This window comes from Thunnus maccoyii, chromosome 6 (genome assembly GCF_910596095.1).
Source record: "Thunnus maccoyii chromosome 6, fThuMac1.1, whole genome shotgun sequence".
Classification (NCBI taxonomy): domain Eukaryota; kingdom Metazoa; phylum Chordata; class Actinopteri; order Scombriformes; family Scombridae; genus Thunnus; species Thunnus maccoyii.
The window spans coordinates 510,168-523,396 of NC_056538.1; the positions used below are offsets into that span (position 1 = coordinate 510,168).

The window sequence follows — 13,229 nt, forward strand, 5'->3', positions numbered from 1 at the left end:
GAAAAGCCACCAAGACTTGGATCATACATACATATGAGACAAACACATACATAAGACATACTGCCTGACCTCTTCTATCAACCAGCACTGGCTTTAAAACACATCACACTGCCTTCACCACTTTTGTACTGAGCCTGTGTTTCATTATCTCTAAACATATCATTCTCCACATTTTTTTGTTTTTTTTAACTTTTTCACCCAGAAAAGTTGCAAACCAGCAATGTACAACAGTGAGTGGCTAGAAAACAGTCAATATCACATAAAAGAAGGAGCGAGGTTGAACAACGTATAAAATCGAAATATAATCAAAAAGAGAACAAAGTTAAATCACTGGACAGCAATAACCAGAGCAAAAGCCAAAGAAAAAAAATACAGGCTGACTCTCCGAGAAAAACAAACCAGACTTAACACAGAGAAATAAAGCTTTGGATATAATAGAGCCAAACAAGAGTGGTTTCAGTGCTGGTAGAGTGAGTGTGTGAGAGTTTGGGGGGGAAAAGAGAGACACAAGAATGGAGAGAGTAACAAAGGAGTAGAAACAGAGTGATGACAAAACTGACGGGCCACTGAATAATCATGGCCATCGGATGTCAAGCAAAAGCCTTTTTACTTCCATTATTGCAAGTACTATGATGGATGTGAGGCTGCGCGCGCGTGTGAGTCATCTCGTGCTACAGTCATGTGGAGAAGTGAGCATGCTGTGACTGTTTGCCCCCATTTCACAAACCCACTACTGAGAGAAGTACAGGTGTGGGTCAAAATAATGGACATAGCAATTTACCAGAGAACATACTGTAGTTCCTGCACCGCAGGTATTCCAGTAATGTCACTGATTACTCCATCTTTCATACAGCATTCATTCAGACTGTATTAATATTAGTACACGGGTTGTCTTTTTATTCATGTTTAAACAACAGTTATGATGTCAACCAGTTCTTTAAAAAAAAGAAAATTAAACTTAACTGTATTTTCTTATGTGCAGCATATAAAGAAAGATAAAACACACTCTGTAGATCCTCATTACTTTGGAGATAAGACATCTTCCCTTTCTGTTATTTATGATCTCCATGTTTGAGGGCTGTAAAATACCTGGATTTCCTAAGCTCCAGGATTTAATACATCTCTAATTAAATGTTTTATCTGTTCCTGCTCTTTTGTAGTAGCAAAGATCAGTGTACAAAACATTCTGGTAGCAGCTGATCGTCACTTCCACCCATTGAAACGACAAACGTCACCTGCAGCAGATTAGGCTATATCAGCGGTAAGTAGTTTACATTATGTTCTTAAGTAACTCGCCCAGAAGCCGATATGAAACTCAGCTGCCCTCTACAAGCCAGTGTGTATCTGTACTGTCTGTAGTCTGCCACAGATCAACCATGTGGACTCTGTGTAGATCAAGACCAACAGAGTTGTGAGTCTTATCTGGTGGAAACAAGCAGCCGATCAGCAGAATCATGCAGTTAATATTTCATTTATCATATCAATATTTCAACATATTCTAAATGAGGATCTCCAGTATCTTCTCCTCATCTCATTTTCAGCAGCTGCAGGTTGTCAGCATCAATTCAACTAATGCTCAAAACTGTTTCTGAGCAGATTTGATACTGAATTTAGATTCAACAAAAAGCTGATGAGCCCAGGCCGACCCGCTCCTCTGCACGTCCATTCAAACACAACTTCAGCTAACGACTATTTTCAATATCAATAATTTTTTGGCCTATTTAACATCAGAAACAGTAAAGAAATGGCAATCACAATTCCCTAGAGCCCAAAGTAATGAGATCAAATGTCCAGTACACAACCCAAAGATTCTATTTAACACAATGTTAAGACAATGACAAGCAGAATATTTTCACATCTGAGATGGTTAAACAAGAGATTATTTGGATTTTTACTGAAATATTACTTTAATTGATTATCAAAAGAGTTAGGCAACCTATTCATTTCCTGTCAATTAATTACCTAATTGTTGCAGCTCTTTATTCAAATTATAATTGTCTTGTTGTGCAAAAATGACAACCCGAGGCATTGCTTTTGAATCTGTTATTGGTCTCACAAGGTGCTAATAGGGTGCTGACAGGACTCTGCTGGATTAACACAGAACCACAACTAATTACTTCACACACACACACACACACACACACACACACACACACACACACACACACACACAGATAAGAATGACACATGGACCATCACACACTGCTTACTGCCAGTTAGTTACAAACATTACAGCCAGTGAAAGGTCAACGTCAGGGCTTCACAGTGCTCTCTCTCACACCCACACACACACACACACACACACACACACACACACAACTCCAGCTAACTTCACACTCCAAATGGAATGAGCTGACTAGACAATTTCTACTCCTAAGGTTTGGTCTGAGCGTGCCATTGGCTGCCCCCAGGGACCCACACACACACACACACACACACACACGCAATAACTCCTCTGCCATCTTCTGTGGATAGCAGTGATTAAGTGAAGGGAAAACATGCTCCAACAATCAATGCACTTGTTTTTTTTAATGTTTTTGTCAAGAAGTGAAAGACAAAAGGAGCGACAGAGTTTATATCTCAGTTCATAGCTGAATCACCTTCCACACTGAGGCTCATCAAACGCTCCCTTAATGAGCTATTGATCCCCCAAAAAACGCCACTGTGCTCCAGTTCAAACGCTGCATTTTTCCTATTTCCTCTCGACAAGGTCTCTCTCGCTCTGAACAACATCTATCAAAGGCAGGAAGGGATCTGGCCCGCTGCAGGGGCCGGGTGATTGGTGAACACCTTCAGCCAGCAACAAACCAGAAATTGATTGAGAGGTTGGTGCTGACAACAGCTCTACTCTGAAGAAAAAGAGGCAAGAGTCACAAGCAGTTTGGCCTGCACTGTATCACCGAGCCGACCCACGACAGCCACAGAGTCTATTTGTTAAAGTAAGCAGCAGCTCTGCTCCTGCGCGTATAGCTCTCTGCACTCAAATTAAACTATGAAGACCTGCTGCTGGATTTCTTTTCAGCATGCATTTTTCTCTTGGTTTTGTGCATCTCAATGAGTGGGTGATGAGAGTCTCTGCTAGCCAGTAAATGATGTCACAGAGAGACTTACTACACTGAGACGTAGCTGTTTCTTCTGGATTTTTCCATTTCACGAGTCTATCAGCATAATTTCAGAGCAGCCAAACTTATTACAGGAATGCATTTCTCTCTAATAATGTGAAGGGCTGAGGGCTTTTTTTTTACCATGAGAAACACAAAAAAATGCAGTTGAGGATTGGCGGGACTTCAACGGCTCTCTGATTTGTCTGAATCCAGGGAATGGGCCAAACTACTGTTCTATAAAACATGCTCAGTCATGAAAAGATTCCCTCAAACGCTGATTCACATCAAGTCTGAACCCTAGCAGTGGCCCCTACAGGCTGCATTGTTCATACAGTTAGGGCTGCAACTAATGATCATTTTCAACAATGCACGTTATCATTTCTTAGAGCCCAAAGTTATATCAACAGGTAACATTCCAGAAGCTGCAGCCAAGTGCAAATATTTGGCATTTTTTGTTAAAAAAATGATTATTCAGTTAACAAAATAGTTGTAGATTAAGTTTCTGTCAATCAACGAATCATTAAAGCTCAAAACACAATCTTGTTGGACGCAACAAAAATACTAATAGGCTCAGCAGAATTCATGGCAGTCTGCCCCTTACATTATGTTACAATGATATATTGTGAGTAAGTGAATATTTTAGTTGAGGGTTCTTATATACTCGTGTTTAATAAAGCCCGACACATAAATCAGCAGGCTGTTAACGTATCAGAAAATATTATTAATGACACATATGTTGGCTGATGAGTAACGAGAAACATCACTAGGTGTTTGAGGTCATTTAGAAACTGTCACTGTGTGTCACTATTACTGACTGTTAAATGTCCCACTACTGTACATCTTGCACACCATTCTATAAAAAAACTCATTTAAGATCCTCTTGACAAAACTCTATATGTATGAATTTATGTAAAAAATATATATCATAATATAATATCTGCCGATATGTCGTTATCAGACTTTTTAAACTCTCAGTGTTGATTTCACCGTTAGCCTCAAACATCATGTATCAGTCAGGCAGTTACAGTTAACAGAAGTAACATGGCAACACTCAACAAGGATGACAAATTTTAGCAGACAACTTTCAGTACATGAAAGTTTTCCACACCCAAAAAGTATTTAGGTTCAATACCCTGCCCTGAAGCAAAAATGATACTTTCTATCTCTATGTAACTGTGAGGGTCCCACTGGTGTACAGTTTGTCATCTGAACATGTCTGCCAGGGTCTGCGTGGACAAATCTTATGACCACGTTGACCATGTTGAAACACCATCTGCACACGTGGACGTGTGCCTCTATGCAGACACCCAGTGTAGAATAAACACAACTGCAGTATCTGAAACTTAACTGACACCGGCATCCTAAGGCCTCAAGACTGGTTGGACAAAAAAACAGACTCTCTCCAGCCAATGACCACTGTAAGTGTAATATGTTTTGTGTGCAACTAGATACTGAAAACAATATTTTACTATCGAAGCAACTGACAAGAGTATTGTATTTGCATATTTCTTCCCCTGTTGGTGCGGTCCAAATGGCAGGGAAGGTTTTTTTGACTGACACCTCTGGCTTGCAGCTCTGCAAGCGGCTGGCTGACATGCCAACACTAACCCGCCACACACCGGATCAATACCCATCTGCTCTGGCAGCACCGAGTGCCAAACAGACATGACATGGCATGTAGGGACACAGGAGATATCCCTGTCAGTGTGCACACTGCACCATGATGCACTCCGACTAGTCGGGTTAGCAGAAATGAACTTTAATGGTTGTTGCAACGGTAACAGGATTTGGAAATGAGAAAAAGAACAGAAAAAAAATGGAAGGATTTCATCATTCACAGCAAGCAGTTTGAAACTGTGCTGAAACTGATGGGATGTGAAAAACAATGAAGGTAAGTGATGTGAAAAATAATGAGGGTTAAGTCAAAAATCAAATTGTCAAAACATATGGGCGCTCGACAGTGTAACCCCACTTCTCTTCATACTGTGTAAGCATGGCACCTCCTGCTCACATTCCCGCTTGTTTATGACTTGAGAGCTGGATTTTCAGCCCAATTAGACACACCTCCAGGCCAGTGACATGATCCCTTAACTGCCCTCTTGTTGTATGCACATGCATACTGAGCTAGCAGAACAGGAGCCCTGCCTGCTGCTCACATCATACACACTGTGGGACCTGCCCACCACCACCGTCAGGAATACGACTAGTGAGTGGAAAAGCAGAGTAGGGCTGAACATTTCATCAAAATTTGATTGCAATGACAATGTGACCTACTGCAAATTTAAAATCACAAGAGGCGCAATATTTGTTAAAGGCGAAATGTGTGTCAAAATACCATTTCAAGTTAAATATTGTCATGCTGCAGAGATGTTCCGGTCTACACATCATGTTCTGTAGAATTAAGAAAATATCTTTGTTTGGTACAGATCCCCACAAAAATCACACCATAATCATTTGTTTTTTAATGAAAATGAGAATAATGATGTAAAAATCATCATTACCTCTAATATCGCAATTGCAATATCAGTCAAAATAATCGCAATTAGGTATTTTTTCAAAATCGTTCAACCCTAGAGCAGAGTACCTTACAGTCTCCAAACAAATGCCTGCTTAAATAATGATTCTCCAATTATATCAGCACGAGTAAAATTATTCACCACTAATGACTTGTGTCAGCAGTCACTGTCGCTTGGGGGGAAAAGGTATGTTTAATTGATGTTTTCTGCACACACTGACAAGAACTTCATCTCTCTTTCTGAGCATGTGGACGTAAAAAAAAAGGAACTCCTGGCACCGTGTCAGGTAAATCTGACACAGTAAATGAATAGCGGTGGACATGATTTAACATGACAAAGAGCTTACTGTGAATTATTCTGCTAGCTGATTAGACAGTTGTCATAGAAAAGAGGCTCCTTTTAATGGCCAATGCAGTAATTAATTTGAAACTGGTGGACGCCGAGCTTCCTTTCCAGGTTTGGCTCGTGGTCGGGTGAGTCCTGGTGTTGGAGAGGCAGGGTGTGCAGGCTGTTTGGACAGTGCAGGTACAGGATAACTATTCTGGCTTGATTTTTGCTCAGAATAACCCAAATAACCAAGGAGCACCAGCACACATTCTGTAAAAATGACACAATTTCAGCTTACATACACTGCATGTGAAGAGATGGGTGTTGGGACTCAGCAGGGACAAAAACACCATACTGTGCATGAACTGTACAGGTAATTAACAGCTTCTATCGCAGGATAACACATGGTGTGTAGGTGTGATGTCAAACTACCCCTGAAACAGTGTTGCTTATGACATTAATTGGTCAAACCGGCTCATGAGCCAGCTAATTGGCTACTGAGCTCCGGAAACCAATGTAAAAGCAGTTCACTCAAGGTCACACCTGACTGTGTGTAGTGAAACATTTGTGTAGCTACTCAGTGACTGTGCGTGTCACTCATGCCATCGTGTGCTCACACTAAATGTTAGCAAACAGCTGAGCCTGTAGCAAAACACCAGAGTGAAAATGAAGTGAAAGAAAAAATGGTGAAAGCGTCATTAGTGCAAGCAGAGGTTAAAAATGCTCGCGGCCATGCAACAGCCATGACAGCTTAACATGCAGTTCATCATAACATCTGAGACCAGATGAGACTGCTTCCACTTCCTGACACCATCATTTCAATTCTTCTCATTTTCAGCCACACAAACAGAAAAATGATCCCACCTGAGTCAGTGCGAACATTGGGGACTGCTGACTAATTTTAGTGATAGAACAGAACTTTTGTAATTAAGAATCATTAGACCTTATTTTTTTATTGACACTTTCATTGTAAGGTTTATCAAGACATGCCACAATGATGGTTAATGTATTGTTTTACTAGAGACATAAATGCACTCTTATTCAACGAAAATAAACAAGGTTATTTTAAGGGGAAACATGTTTTTAATCCTGTCTTATCTAGCTTATGTACTGCTCTGTAAAACAAACTAACATTTGCATTGTTTTGAAGCAGAGGCTAGTGGTCTTAAATGTACACGCATGGCGAATTGTAACTTGTTAATCATAACTATTTCATTTGAATCAAAAATTCATATATTAAAGTAGCCGGCTGGACTTTGAGTAGTCGGCTGTTTGGCCGGCAGCCAGCGCTTATGAAAAGCTCTGTGGTATCTAGACGCTTAAGCAAGGGTAGCATCATACCCTGCTGGTGTGTGTTGCCTTTTAATTAGACAATAAGGAATCAGAATTTTTGTTAATGGTTGAGGTTAAGGCTGCACGATATATTGTTTCAGCACTGACATTGTGATGTGCGTGTGTGCAATGGTCACATTGCAGGACGTGCAATAATGTCAACTAAGGCAAATATGTCATGCAACAACTTTTTTGCTGATTGATACAAAAAGAAAACTAACAAAGGTTTTCATTTTCCATGACTAATCTACAAAAAAAAGTCCGTCTGATATTACATCATTTAGTCTGATTTAAGGGTTCTTGGACAGCAGGCCCCACTAGTCACCTACCACAACCTGAAAGTAAGTGCTGCCTGTTTTATAAACGGACCCCTTCCCCGGAGCACATGGCGAACTGATCACTGTGCATGCAGAGTATCTGCGTATCACTCACCTGTAAACATGCATGGAATACTGTCACAGATAATGCTGATTGGATGTTAGAGTCAGGTGGTAAGTTACGCCAGGCCACTTTTGAATGTGTGTATTCCTGTTATCAGCAGCACCTCGTCCTGGTGCTGGTTAAAGGTTAAAAAGTTACTGTCACAGGGCTGGTCTGTGTATTAATGTAAGAAATGCTTAACATACACAACACACACAAAAACATGCAGTATCCAGATCTGTACCTCCATCTGGCTGGCATATAGGTCAATCTGTTCGCTGCTTGAGTTTGAGAGTGTTACCATCCTCAGCCAATGCCGGGAGGCATGTTAATCTTCCTGCATGCAGATTCAGCATGCATTTGAACATCGTTAGAAATAGTAGATTACATGTAAATAACACAACTGTGACAAACAAGTCCATTTGTAAAGTGTGTTAAGAAACGTGTTGTTTTTCCCAAATACCGCTCTGCCTCCTCTCTCTCCACTTGTTTATGCCAGTGTCAAGAGTCTCATACTGAAAACTGAAAGTGGAGGAGTCCAAGTTGATTTCTGGAAGGGTGGCAGAGGGAACCAAGTGTGGTAGAAGTGGGAGTGGGAGTTTGTTTTGTTAGAAGAGGATACACTTTTACCCAAATGATGAAAATGATGATTATTAATTGTATATCTGTACATGAATAACACACTGTATGTATCTGGTGAAATTTTCTGTATTTTTTCATATCACAATGTATATTGCAGAAAAAAAAGTTACCGCAATGTCAGTTTTTTCCAATATGGTGCAGCTCTAGTTGAGGTGGTACATTATCTCATCATTTTGAGGTTTCATCTATTCAAGTTTTGGCTTTTGAATCCTCAAGTCGAGTCTCAAGTTAAGTTAAGTGAATCCAAACCTAATTTCTGTGACTTAAGTCCAACTCAAGGCTCAAGTCTCACTTCTTCAGCTAGGGCTGAGCGCTATGGCCAAAAATGTTATCATGATCAAATTTTCCTATCAATCAATATCAATAATGAAACTATTCTTCATGGTCAGAACATGACAAACACTTGCCAACAGCAAACATTTCACAAATCTGAGGTAGAACATTCAAAACAATTATAATGATAAAACCTTTTTTTTCAACATCAAAATATGCATGAGTAAAATGAAGTGAAATCCTTGTCCTGTCCTTTTTCCTTAACAAAATAAATATCCTGATAGAAAAATGATGCATGAAAAACAAGTGCAGCTCAGCAAAGCCGACCAAGCGTAGCCCCTACACTGGCTTCTCTCTCTCCCTCTCAGTTTAATTATATCAAATATTTATCCAACATTTGTTACATTTCTATCGAGGAAAATTATACTGAGATAATTACTGTTACCGTTTTATTGCCCAGCCCTATTTTCAGCTCTCCCCATTTTGTACCATATAAGTAGATTTCCCTCTAAATCTGACCTGCAGTGTAGAAGCCACTAGAGTCTACTGCCAGCAGTTTTCAAGACAATGATCTCATGCTCATGATTCAAAATTAATGTGGAGATGATTTATTGATGGTAAACTGATACAGCACCTTGACATCTACTAAACTCTTTGTCCACATGCAGACAGCATGCTAAGAGCAGAGAGGTGGTGTGACGGTGAGATGAGGCGGTTACATACATGAGAGGCAAAAATGGACCATACACAGACGAAAATAACAAATACAGACAATACTGCTGGGCATCTAGGCTGACACAACCACCATTCAACAGCATTCCAGCAGTCGCTGAGAACAATAGCAGGCCCGTGCACACACACACACTCCAACACACACCAGCCAATTGCATAAACACTGGGGAAGAAACACCAGTTCACAGCACTCATCAGCCTCTACCCCCCCCCCCCCCAGCATGGATGAAGAGGGAAACCAAAGAAATCCCCCAACTCTCTCTCTCTCTGTCATACACACGCACAGGGAGGGAGAAAGGGAGGAGGGGAGGGAGGGGGCCCTGCAGAGTGCTGGCATTTGCCACGAACAGACGCTCACAAAGCCCTCGGGACCCCAGAGATGAAGAAAAAGTGAGGGGGAGGGTGGAGGAGCAGGAGGAGGGGTTGCAACGATGCCATTTCCAAGCAGGCAGCCTGTGGAGTGAGGCGCTCAGGGAGAAGGAGAACAAAACCAACGGAGGGAGGGCCTCCATCTCCTCCTCCCCCTCCTCCCTCCTCCTCCATGTGGAGGTCATTGTGCCCGGCAGGGAGGTCAGCCACTGCAGGCAGTGGCCATGCAGCAGCTCCACTGCAAAATTTCATGCACATGCTATCTGCAGTAATGTAGTCAGGATACAGATACTGTAGGCTGCACAGAGGTGCTGCCACAAGACTCACCTCACAACATACTGTAATGTCTATCAGACAAATGGAGAGCCTATCTAACAGTGGGTTCTCGTGTCGAGCAGAGCACTGCTCAAACATACAGAGCCTGATTTTAAGTGCAAAGCTCAGCATTTCCAAAGACAGCAGATGTGTCAGGCCAAATTTTGGCGACATGTGAAAAAGTCATCCACAAGCATGAATGTGATTAGCATGTTTGATGGAAAGATGTCTACAGTTTGAATATTTAACTCAGGGTCAGTCTCATATAATTTTGATTAAGTGTTGAAACAAACAGATGTGAAAACATCATTATAGCAGAGAAGTCCAACATTTTGGTAGAGTCAGATGAGGAGATATCACTTTCATTTGTTTGTCGAGTATAGGCATAGATAAGTCCAGGACGTGTTTAGCCTAGCTTAGCACAAAGACTAGAAGCAGGGGGAAACTTGTTAGCCATGCTCCATTAAAAGTGCAAAAAATATGAAAAGCTATCCTACAAACAGCCGACAACTCTAAAGCTTGTTAATAAATCAAAAGCCTTAGTTACCTGTTAGCTAGAGATGCAAATGCTGCATTCATGCAATGCCTGCAGAGAAGGATGAACAGAAAAACCTCATTATTCCGGCTTGGGAGCATTCACAAATTATACCAAGATGGTTGGCCCCTCTGTTATCCCTGCAGTCACACCATATAAATAGCCTAATTAGCCAGTAGCAAAATGTGTGAAGTCACTGCACCTGTTGACTGTTGGTCAGAAAGTAGTTTCAATACAAACTTCTCCGAAAGCCACAATGTCTTTTTTTTTAACTGTGTTTCCCCCAGGTTGACTGCCTTGGCCTGGCAGCGGGGAGGAGGGGAAGGGGGGTCTTAGCAGCCACCCATTTCTCTGTTTTCTATTTCTCTGTTTAGTACTGTCAGGTTAGGCTAACCCATTGTTGCTAACTTCGGGGCCAGATGAGCAACCAGATGAGACTTTTCTTGGTCTTGAGAGACTGCAGCATTTATTAGCCTAACTGACACACTGCAGTCTGTTCTATACATTTACTGCCAGATTGACAACTTACTGCTAACCTTTTCCTCTGCTCCGCTCGCATTCACCGTCACTTTTCTGCCACTTGCTCTCTCCCTTAACTATTCACTCACTTACACATTATTATAGGAAGAGACCACTCCAATCAGGATAGAAATGTTTCATCACAGGATAAAGATGATCACTCAGAACAACTCTGTATTGATATGCAGTGACCCTTCCCTCTAAGGCCTGAATTCTTGACCCCTCACTGTAGGGGCAGTAAATGTACAGTGTGTCAGTTAATAAATGCTGCAGCTTCTCAAGACCAAGAAAAGTCACTTCTGTTGTTTCCCCAAGTGCTGGAAAAGTGAAGGGGGTTAGCTCCAAAATTATCAACAATGGGTTAGCCTAGCCTGAAGATGCTAAACAGAGAAATAGAGAATAGAGAACTGTGTGGCTGCAGAGTTCACTCTGTAACATCATCCATAACATCCAACAATTTTTAATTCAGCGCCCCCGCGACTAATCGATAAGTTGAAAATTATGTACGATTTCAGTCAACCAAGATTTTATTTGCGCCACATACTGCACACAGGAAATAATAATTTACCCATTCATACAATGTCCAATTATCCTGAAAATTCAGAGCCGTGTCAATAGACCTCCAGTTGCAATTCCACATCTGTCTCCAATGCACAGTGTGGGATAAAGTTGCATGGGTGTTCATGAAATTTGGTGAGTTCATTGCTCTCATCATTCTTGTCATAGAATATATCTTTTGAATTTTTTTCATCGGACACGCAATCAGCCATTTTGAATTTTGTGCATCAATTTTCATTTTACAAACGTTTGAGGCCTTTATGATACGCAAAAACTCATGACACTTTGCACCTATGTTCAAACTAGTAAATATATTTCAATCAGTATCACAATTGGGCTTGGGCACCTAATCACTTTTTTGCAGTTTTGAGATCGTCTTGATATCTAATATGCGTCTTGGGCATGCATGTGGCAAAATGGCTCAAGGGCGCCCCCTAGAAAATGTCAAAGTCAAAGCTCCCACATTTAAATTTGAGGTAGGTGTATGAAATTGTGTAGGCTAATATAACATCTCCAGACTTTAAAAAAAGGCTCTTGGAGCCATACACTAAGTCCAACAGGAAGTCAGCCATTTTGAATCTACTTTGCCTTTTTTTGGCAAGTGAAGCCATTGACAATTGTTGTATTTTAAGAAACTGCTCCTAAAGATTTAAGGTGAGCAGTCTCAAGTTTGGTAGGTTACATCTAAACACCTTTGTAATGCTAAATTGCAAGGCTTTTTAGTTTTCATGGAACACCCTTGGCGTGGCATGCCGGACAATTTTGTCCAAAACATGTTTAGGACATTAAACAGGAAGTTGTTGTAACCCCACTTTACATCATCCAATCTACCCCTAATTTCTCATGACTGATAAGAGTCCAGGTCTGAACACATCTACATGTCAATATTTAGCCATAGTCATAGTGCCACCCACTGACAACAGGAAGTCAGCTTTATGTGACAAATATCATCCGATTTATATTAAATTTACATGGCGTGGTCTACACGATATACAGTAACATGATGCATAGTTAGTGGTTGTTCTCTAGCGCCACATAGTGGGCACAGAAAGCAATAGTTACAGACGGGTGACAAATTAAAAGAAAAACTGGTACAGGTCTGAATGCTTGACCAGTACAGTGGCAGATCCAGGGGCTGTTATGCTGTGAGGGAGGGTTTTGCTGGCATGGTCCACTTGTCCCTTTAGAGGGAATGGTTACTGCAAATCAATACAAAGTTGTTCTGAGTGATCACCTTAATCCTATGATGAAACATCTTAATCTTGATAGGAGTGGTCTCTTCCAGGATGACAATGCCCCTATCCATATGGCACGAGGGGTCATGCTTTGATGAGTAAGAAAATGATGTGAATCATATGCTATGGCTTTTGCAGTCACCAGATCTCAACCCAATTGAAAACCTCGGGGAGATTTTGGACCGACACATTAGACAGCACTGTCCACCACCACCATCAAAACATCAAATGAGGGAATATCTTTTGGAAGAATGGTGTTCATCCCTCCAGTAGAGTTCCACAGACTTGTAGAAACATTCTCAAGGCGCATTGAAACAGCTATGGTGGCACATGGTGGCCTAACACCTTATGT

General features: G+C 41.2%; 1 protein-coding gene across 8 annotated transcripts in view; it reads right to left on the minus strand.

The window, feature by feature from the left end:
- fat3a (FAT atypical cadherin 3a) overlaps positions 1-13,229 on the minus strand; it is a 248,915-nt gene that overhangs the window by 232,617 nt on the left and 3,069 nt on the right. Inside the window, exon 2 of one of the 8 annotated variants that reach the window (XM_042414701.1) lies at positions 10,578-10,616. The exons of the other annotated variants lie outside the window; for them this stretch is intronic. The gene's annotated coding sequence lies outside the window, so the exon portion shown is untranslated. The remainder of the gene's footprint in view (positions 1-10,577; positions 10,617-13,229) is intronic. 8 annotated transcript variants of the gene reach the window in all.